The 14020-nt window shown below is 35.0% G+C and overlaps 1 non-coding gene across 47 annotated transcripts in view; it reads left to right on the plus strand.

The window, feature by feature from the left end:
- LOC103161076 overlaps nucleotides 1–14020 on the plus strand; it is a 389511-nt gene that overhangs the window by 112935 nt on the left and 262556 nt on the right. The window contains exon 1 of one of the 47 annotated variants that reach the window (XR_004769703.1): nucleotides 3605–3735. The exons of 45 other annotated variants lie outside the window; for them this stretch is intronic. This is a non-coding gene — a transcript (uncharacterized LOC103161076). Of the gene's footprint in view, nucleotides 1–3604; nucleotides 3736–14020 lie in introns of those variants that run through there. One more of the 47 variants, XR_004769702.1, reaches the window with a different exon arrangement.

Below are 14020 nucleotides of genomic sequence, written 5' to 3' on the forward strand. Positions count from 1 at the left end.
GAGTAAGGGATGGGAAGGGATGAAATAGAATAAATTAACCTGGACTCATCAATTTTTCTTTAATAAACAAGTTTGCAGAAAGATTTCTGTTATCATAAACTAAGAAATTAAACTGCTTCAGAACTATGAATGAAACATTTAGGAACCTTGAAAACAAGCTCTATTAATGTAACTTTCACCTTGCCCTGTAAATACTATTATCTCCTTTATAAGAGGAGCACATGCTGAAGTCCTAAATTCTCTGAGTGTCCTTATTCTCTGTGGCTCTTAATTAACTCAATGGAGTGAGCTAAAATGCCTACTTTGTATTTCAAGTGGCATTACTTTTTGTGGATTCTATACTTCTTGTGAACTCAAAGGTGCCTGTCTTGAAAACGTTAATCTCCAAAGCAGTATTAGTAACTAAGCTACCAGCTCTATTTCCATGGTTTTAAAAAATACCTCAGACAGAGATTTGGAAATAACATCTCCAAAATCTGGGATCAATCAGGAAATCACTCCCTAAAAGTCTTGTTAGCTCCATTAAGTGTTTCCATCTAAAGAATGAGTCCGACTTTAGAACAGTTCCAAATCCTCTGAATTAATTTTCCATTTTCTTTTCTGCCACTCCAGCACTTCTTTTCATATATGCCTTTGTGTTTTTTCCCGGCTTGGCAGTATTTGAAATGTTTAATGGGTAAATTCAAGTTCTCGAATTAATTCATAAGGATAGGATTATACCAATCAATTCTGGCCAGTAAATTATCACTTTAAATTAAATCACCAAGCAACCAGGGTTCATATGCTTATAAAGATCAGCAAAATACACAAGAGACTGTCTAAACATTTCATAACTTTTCTGGAATGTGCTCTTGCCAGTCTTCATAATCTATATAAATGTGTGGGGATTTGCCAAAGCATACAACCGTGGTCTGCTGTCCAAATCTTATCAAAGCCTAAGCAAAGGAGAGCATATGGTCTAAATCCCATATGGGATACCCACTGTTTTAACTCAGGGACTTCCACATTGTGTTCTAGAGCCCTGCTGTTGAGTTTCAAGAACAAGAGAAGTCAAATTGGCAGGTCTCAGAGCCTATGTTTCCCACCTAAATCAAGAGACTTGTGTTTGTCTTGGGGTTCTGCCATAAATTTCATTTGAAAAGAAGGGATATTCTGACCAAAAAAAAAAAAAAACTACGAAAACTAGTACTGTAATAATTTTAGATTTTCTGCTTAAATAAATCATGAGCATCATAAATCTTCATGGTGATTATACCAGGCCCATATCGGTTGGTTCTAAGACTATAGTGGTCCTCATCATTGTTATTAAGGAGCACAGCAAGAAAATACAGTTAAACTCCCAACACAGCTATCACAGTAATTACTAACATCTCATATATGACAACACTTGAAAAAGCTCGTAGTTAAAGTGTAAAAGTCTTTACATAGTATTGGGAAAGAAAGTAACATCTAATAAGACTTTCATTTTAATTATTTTATTCCTAGGAACTTAGAAGCAAATGCATGTCTCAGAGCTTACTTTTGCAAACAATGTCATGGCATAAAACTTGCTTTTCCCTTTCTATATGCTAATATATGTTTATTTTGCCAAATTACGTTGATTTAGTCTTCCATTCTTTTATCAGGCTATATCATTTACAACAGGAAAAAAAACAGGTAGAAATACATTTTTTTCTCTCAGGTAGAAGGGCTTTGCTCTCTGGAGAGGTCCAGTCTTTGCTCCTACATTGTAACTCCCTAGACCTGCAGTCTGAATTCCTTGCAATGAGGGTGGTGATTAATGATGATACCTCCATGATGTCCTCATTGAAAGGACATATGAATGCAGGCAGGGCTCAAAAGGCAGATAAGATAAGCTTTCTCCTTAAGGATGCACCAGGAAAATGTACATACCATTTCAACACAAATACCATTGATCAAACTAGTCATACACAGTCTTTATGGTTGTGCCTTCATCTTTGGGTTCTTCAGTATTCCTTGAAAATATATAATGCCATGATAAAAAAGGTCACATTAGCAAATAATACAATTACCATATGGTAGGTGTTAGGATGGAGATATATACAAATTGCTTAAGATAATAAATAAAGAGGTACCCTTTTTACCATATTAATATAGGCTTCCATGTGAACTTGGATTGGGATAAATTAGAAAAGAGCAAAGAAGACCTATACAGACAAGAGAGTCACAAGGGATTTCCTAGTTCACAATAATACTTTGAAATTCTGTGAGATTGTACTATGCTCCCTTTCATACTCTTATTCCCATTAACCAAAGTTTTCAATGTGGGCACATATATCTCTTGCTAAATCCTCCTCATCAGTTTCCTGTTATACTGACCTAATCATCAACAAATAGATTTGTCTCTTTGAGGTCTTCAGTCAGACTATGTAATAAACAAAGAAGAAGTCTTCCTGGACAGGACTTCTCACTGGTTTATGATAGTATGGGTAGCAGAGGGGTTACTGTGGAAAGAATAAACAGTGCTTCCTTCTCGTTGCCTTGAGTACATTTGTACCTAATCATATGGATAAGATGCTAGAATATATTTGTTTTTCACTGGAAAGGCATTTCCTTGATATTTCATTTTCAAACTGACACTTACTCAACAAAAACCTTTTCTGCAGTATATCTTCAGATTGGTTAAAGCTAACACTGAAAACTGTATTTACCAGGTTAACAGTGCAGGCTGAGATAGCTGGCTAGAATGAGATTCATCATGAGCAGACAGTCTAAAATAATTCCTACTGTGCTTCTCTTAATGGGCCAAATCATAAAAAACTGTAAAACCCACTAGAAACATAGAGACATAGTAAGGGGAACTTGAAAGGTGATAATCCAAGAATATTCACTCAAAACAGACAAACCTAGACTACCAATGATATTTTGAATGCATCTGTACTCTGTGTCCTAGTATAACAGTGAAATGATGACAAAATGCAAATGACTCTGTGTTAATTAAAATCAACCTTTTTTTCCGTCATGATTTTGGCATTTAATACTAGAACTAAAAGTCATGAATATTTTACCACTACAATGTCTGCAACAAAATGAACTAAATCTGAGGTACTAGAAATCAAGAAAAAAATTGCCATGTTTCTTATGATAATTTCATTTAAAGGCAATAGGTACTAACAAGTATTAGGTATAAGAAGAAAGCTTGTTAAGTAACTATAAAGCAGAAAATTGAGAAACTAATTCTCCCATATATCATTGCTTATATTTTAAAAATAAGTTAATAACTAATTTAAGCGCAAGGAAAACACAATAATTATATAAAATGTAAGGACATTTTGTAGTATATATACAAACAAAAGGTTAATTTTTAATCAATACTTTATTTTGTTTATTTTTTGAGATTTTAACAATTACATCATCACCCCATCTTTTTTTTTTTACCCCAAACCCCCTTGCTCTCTTTAAAATTCACGGCTTCATTTTATTTGTTACTACATACATGCATATATATACATATACATATATACATACATACATATCTATATCTATCTATCTATCTATCTATCTATCTATCTATCTATCTATATATAGATATATATATACTCCTAAATACATAAACTCAATATGCATAGTATGTATATTGTTTACATGTATATTTTTCAGGAATGACCATGATATTGGATATCCAAATGATGTGCTTTTCCCTGGGAAAGACTGCTTCTCCAGATCTCAGCATTCCTTAATTGCCTGTTAGTCTTTGTCCAGGGTTGAAGCCATGTGAGTTTTGCATTGTCCGTATTAGCATGTCTATTGGTGCCAGCTTTGTTCCTACCACCTTTAGAAGTCACATTGTTAAGACTTCATGGTTGTGGCTTTTGACATTTCTAGGAGACACACTCTTATATAAAGCTCCCTGTATTTCTGAGTCTTACAATGTTTATGACACTTATACAATGTTCCCTGAGCTTTAGATGTAGGAGTTGGGTTGCAGATGTATCATTTGGGACTAGACCTCACACCTCTGCAGTTTGATTGGTTGTGGTTTTCTGTAATGGCCTCTATCTGTTGCAAGAATGAGTTTTCTTGATGACGGATAGAAACTACATTAATCTACAGGTGTAAGAACAAATAATTAAAATGTTGTTGGGAATTATGCTGGTTTAGAAAAGTGACATTTGTAGGTTCTCCTCTAAAATCCATAACTTCATTAGCTCTGGGTAGTTCATTAGGCTGGGTTTCTGATACTAGGTATGATTTCCCTCTTCTTAAAAAGATACTAAGTCCAATTACAGAGCTGTTGGTTACCATCAAGGTGTGTGTGCCACTACTGTTACGGTTCCATGCTGGTCATTGTTATGGTTTATAGATGTCATAGCTGGGTAGGACTGTTGTTTTTTTTTGTGGGGGATCAGTTCCAGCTTATGAGTCCCCGGATCCTATATCTTAAGTTCATGGTGTTTTCAGCAACAAGGACTTACCTTCAACCTCTGGGAGACAACAAAGAGATAGCCTATAAAGTTTTGGGAATCTCCTGGACAACACTGACAAACAACTCAAAAGAGGGTTTCCCTTACCTTCTGTTGAGGGTTTTAGATGGTCTATGGCTTTGGGGGAGAGTATTGTCAACCCAGATGTGAGAGTTTCATTTAAATTGTATATGTATACTTTTACACACCAGGGTTTTTTGTTTTTCCTTCTTCCCAAGCTCGTGGCTAATCATATAGTTCCTTGTAACTTTAAACATCATTTCTCTTATTTTACCCCCCTCCATTTCCTGTTTTATCTCCATACTCCCTCCCTAGCTAGATCTCCTTCCCATTATTCCCACTTGTTTGGGTCACTTGTACCCTAATACTACCCTCTGTATTGCTACCCCACTCCCCTCCCCCATCACTGCAATGGTTCCATTTTACTTTGTGGTTTCTGTAGGTACCTCAGGTTATATACTCAAATCTGAAGATTTGATGCTAGGAACCTCTGAGCAAACAAAGAATACAATATTTGTCCTTTTGGATCTAGTTTACCTCACTCAATATGATCTTTCATAGTTCCATCCATTTATCTGCAAATTATTTCATGATTTTTTCCTTTGCAACTGAAAAATATTTCAGAGTGTACATATACCACATTTTCATTACCCATTTTATCAGCTGAAGGGCATGTAAATTGTTTCTATGTCCTAGCTATTGTGAATAGAACATCAATGAATATTGCTAAGAAATTATCTATAAAGTAGGATGCTGAGTTTTTGTTCGTACATCAAGAAGTGGTCTTGCTGGGTCATACAGTAGGTTCATTTTAAAATTTTTGAGGATTATTCACACTGATTTCCAAAGGGGCTGGACCAATTTGCAATCCTGACCAAGAGTGAATGAGGGTACCATTTTCTTCACATCCTCTCTAGAACTTATGTTTTTCCTTTCTTTTTAAATCTTTGCCATTCTTATTAGGGTAAGATTAAATTTCCAAGTTCTTTTGATTTGAATTTCCCTAATTTCTGGGAATAATAAGCATTTTTGAGATATTTCTTAGCCATTTCTTTTCTTCTTTTGAAAACTCTATGTTTAGATCACAGGCCTAATTCTTGAGTGGATTGAATTTTTTTACTCTTTATTTTTTAGTTTTTTATACATTCTGGATATTAATCCTCTGTATGGTTAATACATCTGTATGGTTGGAAAAAATTCTTTCCCATGATGTGGGCTTCCTCTTCATCAGGTTGATTGTTTCTTTATCTGTACAAAAGCTTCTTAAGTTTATGAAACCCCACTTCTCAGTTGTTGGTCTTATGTTTGGGCAAATGGAATCCTGTTCAAGAAACCCTTCCTACACCTCTACCTTTAAAGTATTTACTATATTTTCTTCTAGCGGTTTCAGTGTTTCAATTTTCACAATTATATCTTTAGTCCATTTGGAGTTGGTTTTTGTGCAAGGGGATAGGTAGGAATTTCACTTCATTCTTGTGCATGGGAACATCCATTTTTCCAAGTACTATTTGTTGAAGATGCTTTTTTTACTCCAGTGTTATTTTGTATTGTTGCTAAGTTTTAAATGACTGAAGCTTTGTGTACTTATTTTTGGGCCTTTGATTTTGTCCCACAGGTCTGTTTTTTATCTGGAAGAGTAATCCCTCCAGAATTGTTCTTTATGCTCAGGAATGTTTTGGCCATCCAGGATCTTTTGTGGTACCATATGAATTTTAGAATAGTTTTTTTTTTCTATTTTTATGGAGAATGAGATGGGGAATTGTGTTGTGGTTACATTGAATCTGTAAATGGCTATTGGTAAAATGGTCATTTTCACTTTATTAATTCTCCTAATCCATTAGCATGGGTCGTATTTCCATTTTCTAGTGCCTTTCTATGTCTCTTACTTCAGAGGTTTAAAGTTTTCATTGTAAATGTTCTTCACTTCTTTGGTTAGACTTATTTCTAGACATTTTTCTTTGAGGTTATTGTGAATAGAAATTTGCCCATGACCTCTTTCTCTGTATGTTTGCTGGTGGTGTGTAGAAAAAAACACATTGGTTTGTGCAAGTCAATTCTGTATCCTGTTCCTTGCTGAATTTATTTATCATTTCTAGAAGTACTGTGGCAGAATTTGGTGATCTCTTGTTAATAATACATACCATAACATCTGCCCGTAGGCACAGTTTAATTTTTCTTTTCCTAGTTGTACATCATTAATTTTCTTCTCTTGCTTTATTACCACAGCTAGTGCTTCAAGCATGATATTATAAAGGAATAAGGATAATGGACAGCCCTATCTCTTTCCTAGTTTTAGTGGAGTTTCTTCAAGTTTTTCTCCACTTAAGATGATGTTGAAAGTGGGTTTCTCATGTGTATCTTTCATTATTTTGAGGTATATTCACTCTAGTCTTACTTTCTTTAGAATTTTTATCATGAAGCCATGTCCAGTTTTGTCAATTTTTTCTTTGTTGTTTGATATGATAATGTAATTTTGGATTTAATTCCATTTTTGTCGTTTATTACATTTATTGACTTGCATATATCTAGCCATCCCTGAATTCCATGTAGATAATCTTTTTATGTTTGTCCATATTAGGTTTGCAATTATTTTTGAGAACATTTCAATTCATGTTTGTTAGGGATATTGACCTGTATTTTTTCTTTCATTTTTTTTGTTGTTGCTGTTACTGTACCTTTACCAGGCTTTATTATTAGAGAGATGCTGGCTTCATAGAAATAGTTTCTAGAATATTCCTTTTGTTTCCACCTTTCTAATAGTTTAAGAAAAAATGGCTGTAGAACTTTTTTGAAAGTCTGGTAGAATTCTCCTGTAAATACATCTGACCTTGGACATTTTTAGTAAGAAGGCTTTTTATTATCATTTTTGTCTCCTCATTTATAATGGGCCTGTTTAACTTGTTAATTTCTTCTTGGTTTAATTTTAGTGGTTTGGCTAAATCTAGAAAGTCATTCATTTCTTTTAGATTTTCCAAAGTAATAGGGTACATGTTTTCAAGGATTCTTTTACAGTGCTCCAAATTTCTTTAGCATCTATTACAATGTTGCCTGTTCATTTCTTTCTGATTCTGTTGGATTTTTAGGTTAGTTGGGCCAAAGGTTTATTATTCCTTATCTTTTCAAAGAATCTTATCCTAGATTTATTAATTCTATTTTTCTTTTTTATTTAAATTAGAAACAATCTTATTTTTCACATCAATCCCAGTTCCCTCTCCCTCCCATCTTCCCATGCTTCCCATCAACCCCCCCCCCATCCCATCCCATCCACTTTCTGCTCCCCAGGGAGGGTGAGGCCTTCCATGAGGGATCTTCAAAGTCTGTCACATCATTTGGAGCAGGGCCTAGGCCCTCCCCCATGTGTCTAGGGTGAGAGAATATCCCTCTATGGGGAATGGGCTCCCAATGCCCATTCATACACTAGAGATAAATGCTGTTCCACTACCAGTGGCCCCATAGACTGCCCAGGCCTCCTAACTAACACCCACATTTCCCAGCTGTCAGTCTGGGGTCCATGAGCTCCCTCTTATTCAGGTCAGCTGTTTCTGTGGGTTTCTCCAGCCTGGTTTTAGCTCCTTTGGTCATCACTCCTCCCTCTCTATAACTGGATTCCAGGAGTTCAGCTCAGTGCTTACCTGTGGGTCTCTGGTTGTTAATTCTTTTTACTGTTATTTGTTTCTAAATTATTTCTGCTCTAATTTTTATTTCTTACCATCAACTGGGTTCAGATCTAATTTACTCATTTTACAAAATTATTGAGTTGTATCATAAATATTTTTGCTATTTTTATTAAAAAATTCGTATAATTTAATCATGATTTTTGCATCTCCCAGTTCCTCCCAGGTACTCCCCACTTCCCCACCCACCCACTCTACACCCTTTCTTTCTCCTTAGAAAACAAACATGCAAACATACACAGGCATCTTTATGATTTTTTAATGCAGGCACTTAGAGCTTTAAATTACTCTCTTAGGACTACTTCCAATGTGTCCGAGGTGTTTTGTTGTGCTTTGTTGTGTTTTTATTTTCATTTAATTCTAAAAACATTTTATTTCTTTCTTGATTTCTTCTTTGACCCATTCGTCATTCAGTAATAGTTTAATTACCATGAGTGTGTGTATTTACCAGAGATATTTTTGCTATCAATTTTAAGTTTTATTATATTGTGATCAGATGGGATACACAGAGTTATTTCAATCTTTTTAAATTTATAAACATTTGTTTAGTCTGCAATCCTTTTAAGAGGAGCCTTCTCATTTCTTTTAGGGGCCTAAAAAGTAGGAGGAGAAAATGAGCCTCTCACTTCTCTATTGAAATATTTTATTAGCATATATTAATTATTCATAATGGGTTTCTTTATGGTATCTTTATACATGTACACAATGCATTTTGATCCTTTCTACCCCCTCACTATCTCTTAACCCCTCTTACAGTGCTAGTCTTCCTCTCAGTGAGGTCCATTCTACTTCTCTCTCTCTCTCTCTCTCTCTCTCTCTCTCTCTCTCTCTCTGTATGTGTATGTGTGTGTGAGAGAGAGAGTGAAAGAGAGTATGTGTATGAGTTATCACTGAAATGTTTGTGTTAATTGCAGTCAAGTGTTGTGACATTTTACTGTTGTTTGTATTCCCAGTGATACTTTGTGTTTTAGTAAACACAACTTTTATTTCTTTCTGTAGTCTCATGGCTATGCCAATCCCTCTCTTCAGCAGAAAGTATTGGTTCCTGAACTTTTTAGGTTGTTTATATTGTATGAAGTTTTCTTTCTCCCTCAATTTGGTCAGGTATTTTGCGTAGTATAATAGTCTAGATTGGCCATCACAGTCTTTTAGGATTTGGAATGTATTGCTCCAGGCTCTTCTGGCATTCTAAGTTTCCATTGAAGAATCAGCTGTTACTCTGATGGGTGTTCTTTTATACATGGTGTGGTTTCTTTCCTCTTACTGCTTTTAATACGCTTTCTTTGTTCTACATACTCAGTCTTTTAATTATTATATTCCATGGGGATTTTCTTTTCTGTTTGGTGCTCTGTGTGCTTCTTTTATCTGTATGAATATGCCTTTCCTTAGTTTGAGGAACTTTTCTCATGTGATCTTGTTGATGATGTGGTCTATGCCATTGACTTGGGATTTTTCTCCCTCATTCATTGCTACAATTTGAAGGTTTGGTCTTTTCATTGTTCCACATTTCCTGTATGTTACTTTCATTTGTGGTTTGATTTTTTTAATTTTCATATTCTTTGCTTATTTCATCTAGACCTTCCACTTTCTCTTTGACTCGTGATATTCTATAAATGGATGTTTCCTGCCCTGACTTCCCAGTCCCAAACAACTGACTAAGAGGCTGAATATGAATTATAAATACTTGGCCAATAGCTCAGGCTTCTTACTAACCAGCTCTTATATATTAAGTTAACCCATAACAGCATAAATATTCCTTATTTATGCTCTGCCACATGGTGGTAACTTTATTAGCTTGGTACATTCATCTCCTGCTCCCTCTACATCTCACTGGCAATTCTAGACTCTGCCCTTCTCCTTCCCATCATGCCCAGTTTGGCTTTCTTGCCTAACTGTATCCAGTTCAGCTATTGACCAGTCAGCTTGATTATTAAACCAATCACATTGACATATATTCTCACAGTGTAAATGAATATTCCGCAGCAATGTCTTTCTTGTGTTTGATTCATTCTACTTGTGTGACTTTCCTTTGAGTCTTCTAGTTGGATTATTGGGCTTTCCAATTCCATGTTCATCAGCTTGAGCCCTCATCAACATTTTTATTTCTATCATGTACCATTCAAATCCTGGGTTGTTTTTGTCATTTCCATCAGCCTTATGTTTATGTTTTCTTAAACATCAGTAATGGCTTTATTATCTTTAAGTTTTTTTCTCTTTATGTTCATTTAACTGTTTCTTTGTGTCTTCTTTAAACTCTGAATTCTTTCATGAAGTTTGTTATTATGTTCATAAATTTTGTGTTCTATGGTTCCCCTAGGTGAGTGATTCTCAACCCGTGTGTCATGACCCCTTTGAGTGTCAGACAATCCTTTCACAGGGTTCACCAAAACATAGGTATTTATATTATGATGAAAAATTACAATTATGAAATAGCAACAAAAATATTGTGGCTGGGAGTCATCATTCTCTTGTTCCCTTTGTCTGGACCACAAATCCTGTGTACAATCAAAATGGAAGGCATCTTCAGCCATCTGTAACTACTCCTTGGGCAGCTGAGACAAGATTCAGAGATCCACTGACTAGCAAATTTGAAAGCAAAATCCTAAGTCATTAAATTTTGGAAAGAACAAAACAGTAACATATATTTTGGAATCAAACCAATAGCTTATATTCAACCAAACCTGGCCTGTGGGAAAGATGACTTTTGTGTCACTGTTGATTCTTCTGTATTTGCTGAATTTAAGTTCAAGGACAATGAAATCTGTAAATGCTATTCCTCATCATTCGTATCTCTAGATCAAAATATCTCTGATCTCTTAGCTCTTGATGGCCCTTTGTTCTATCATCTCCCCCTCACCCTGTCACATTTATCCTGTGTGAGTCATCCAAGTAGGAATGTATACCACAGGGCTATGAAGATTCTCTCCTAATGCATGGGAATGTGTTAGATCATATGTGATCTCTCTCTCTCTCTCTCTCTCTCTATATATATATATATATATATAGAGAGAGAGAGAGAGAGAGATAAAATAAGAAAGATAACTAACTTACTCATACATATTAAGAAGATAATTTAGTATCTTCTTAATAAAGCTGTTGTGAGGATTAGTTAATCTAGAATAGTATCTAGAACAAGTAAGTTTTAAATGGGAAATTAGCTTAGTAATATGAGTCAATGCTAGTACCTCCCTTGGGAGTAAAAGAGCCATTTTGTCTAATGGAATGAGAATCTGTAAGGTTTCCTCAGAGTGCAGGACTAGACAGTGATCATCCTTTCAATGTGACACCTTATCAAACACAGCCAGTTATTACTATCTTCACTGTACACTAGGTTGCATTTATTTTACTAATAACAATAACATAGAATTTAAAAGAAGTACCAATCGAATCTTGTTTCATTTCTTCTTTGTTTAATTCTGTAATGTAAATATATACTATTAGTAGTATGGTGCCAGCAATATAATTTACCAGCAATATTTATATGGGACTTCACAGGCAATCAGAATGACTGGGAAATAAGTGCAGTTCTCATCTTTGATTCTTACAGCTGCTGAAGTTATTCTCTTAGTAACACTTGGAACATGCTGACTGTTTCTTTAAAAATCTGTTAATGGCTCCCCGTGGCCTCATAAACAAAATGCAAACTCCTTAAAAACTACATGAGTGACCAGGTCATGTTCAGTCTAATATCTATGGGGCGGTCCTCATCCCCATCAGACATGATATTTCCCATATTTCCATAGAACTTGGTTTGCAAGGCTAGCGTATGAATCATTTTATTCTGCCAGCATCACTGGGAACTTATGTGCAACCATGAATAGAACTGTTGATAAAGTCAAGAACCTCTGAGCCCAAATTTCCCATCAAACCTTCATAAATGTATCTGAGACTCAATCCCTCATTGCTCAAGTGGAAGAAACAGAAGACTGTTAGGAAATAAACTATATGGATTGAATGAGAAATTTCCCCCATAAGGCCATGTATTAAAATATTTCTTCCCCCTGTTTGGGAGCTATGGAACCTTTAGGACATAAAGCCTTACTACATGGAGTATGTGGCTTAGGGAGGACTTTCATTTAATGATGTACTCTGTTTCTCTGGAACTGGACACCAAAATAAACCCTCTCCTTTCAGTTGCTTTTGGTCATAGTGTTTATCCCAGTAACATAAAAGTAACTAATTCAATATGACATGTCCAGTTTCATTGTCTGTATCCAGCAAGTCTCAATATTAGTTCAAACAGTATAACAACAGAAAAATTATTCATTCTGAGAAATGAATTTTTATACAGGATTTGACTGAATGTGAATCATAACATATTCAGTCAGATATCTTAGGGACTCTGGGATTCTGCCTAATGAAGTTTACATATTAACAAAGGTACTCTGTGTTACTCAGGAAAAATGACTAATTTTAGACATGCACTTAATCTCCTTTATTTCCAAAATATATTCAAGTTTTGTCACCATGTAACACCTAAAGCCCTCGATTTTTTTCTCTATTTCTGTTTTCAGATTAGCAGAAGTTGGCTCTGTTTGCCTCAAAAATATCTACTACATCCTACCATTAGTCTGAATAATGAAGAATATGAATTCTAAATGGTTCCAGAAGTTCCAAATTTAGAATTGGGCCATTTATTTTTAATTCACAATTTTTAAGATGCACCACCTGTATGTCTGGTACCCATACTGAGAGGGTATCAGTGTCAGATGCCCTACCAATGGATTTACAGATGGTTGTGAGCCACCATGTGGGTGCTGAAGACAACCCCTACATATCTCACTAATATTTTTCACTATACATTTTGTTTAGTAAGACCCCAGTTTGATCTTGTTTCCTCAAAGATGATGTACTGGATTTTCATAGCCAAACACAAGTTTCTTTTCCTGAAATCTGAGTTATTTACTCTTAAATAAGACCATCTGTGGACATCAGTTGTCTAATTCATGGGCGGCTACATCAAGCACAGTCTAGTTCCTTATTAGTCTTTTCTCAATCAAAAAAGAAATTTCTTAAGGAACAAAGTCACACAAGGCTTCTTTGGTACATGGCATGGAGTGGGTATGAGGCTGATAGCTATTCTATTAAGGAAATGTGGCCAAATAGGGATTAGAATCAAAATCCTTATAATAAATTTGGAATTAATGCTCTTTTTGATGAAAAATTCACCTCAAACATTTGTTTAATTGACAAAAAATTTCTAGACATTAACAGGCTTTTATAAACAAATTCATCAGTTGAAACTTACCCAATGAATTAAACCTTTCTCATAAATAACCCTTGGAATTCATATGGCATTAATAAATAATGGAAAAATCACTTTAAGTCTTGCCAAATTCCAAATATTGGCAAAAAGCTGTTTTGACTTTTGATCAGCACAAAACATTTAGATATACCCACATGCAACAAACCCAAACATGCTATAAATGTGTGATAATCATATGTAGAGATTATATTAATTATTTGTATGTGGTCTCATGGCTCTTGTTAACTTATACATAGACACTCCTCTGTGAAACATGATTCATAATCTTTCATTCCTTTTTCTCCCATGCACAGTAGGAATAAAGTATTTGTTTGGAGCATGTGTCATTACCTTGTACTCTTAAAACTGTTTTCAGATGTCAATTTGTGTAACGTGATAGCTTACCACCAGGACCTCATGAAATGTTTTTAGTTCTTTCAGAAGGCCAATGAAGATTTGGAAAATAAATTGTTGTTGAGAATACTACCCTCACTCAGGGCTCAACAATTAGAACAAAAGAGAGAAAAACAATCTTAGTCAAAGGACTGAATCTCCAGAAGGGGCCAGAATTCAGTAACTGCAAATACTCAGTTGAGAGACTTTTTGTGTTGTGTTGATCTGTCTCAACTGTTTTCTACTGTTAATCCCTGAACAAG

The sequence above is a fragment of the Cricetulus griseus genome, chromosome 4 (assembly GCF_003668045.3).
Source record: "Cricetulus griseus strain 17A/GY chromosome 4, alternate assembly CriGri-PICRH-1.0, whole genome shotgun sequence".
NCBI classification, from domain to species: Eukaryota; Metazoa; Chordata; class Mammalia; order Rodentia; family Cricetidae; genus Cricetulus; species Cricetulus griseus.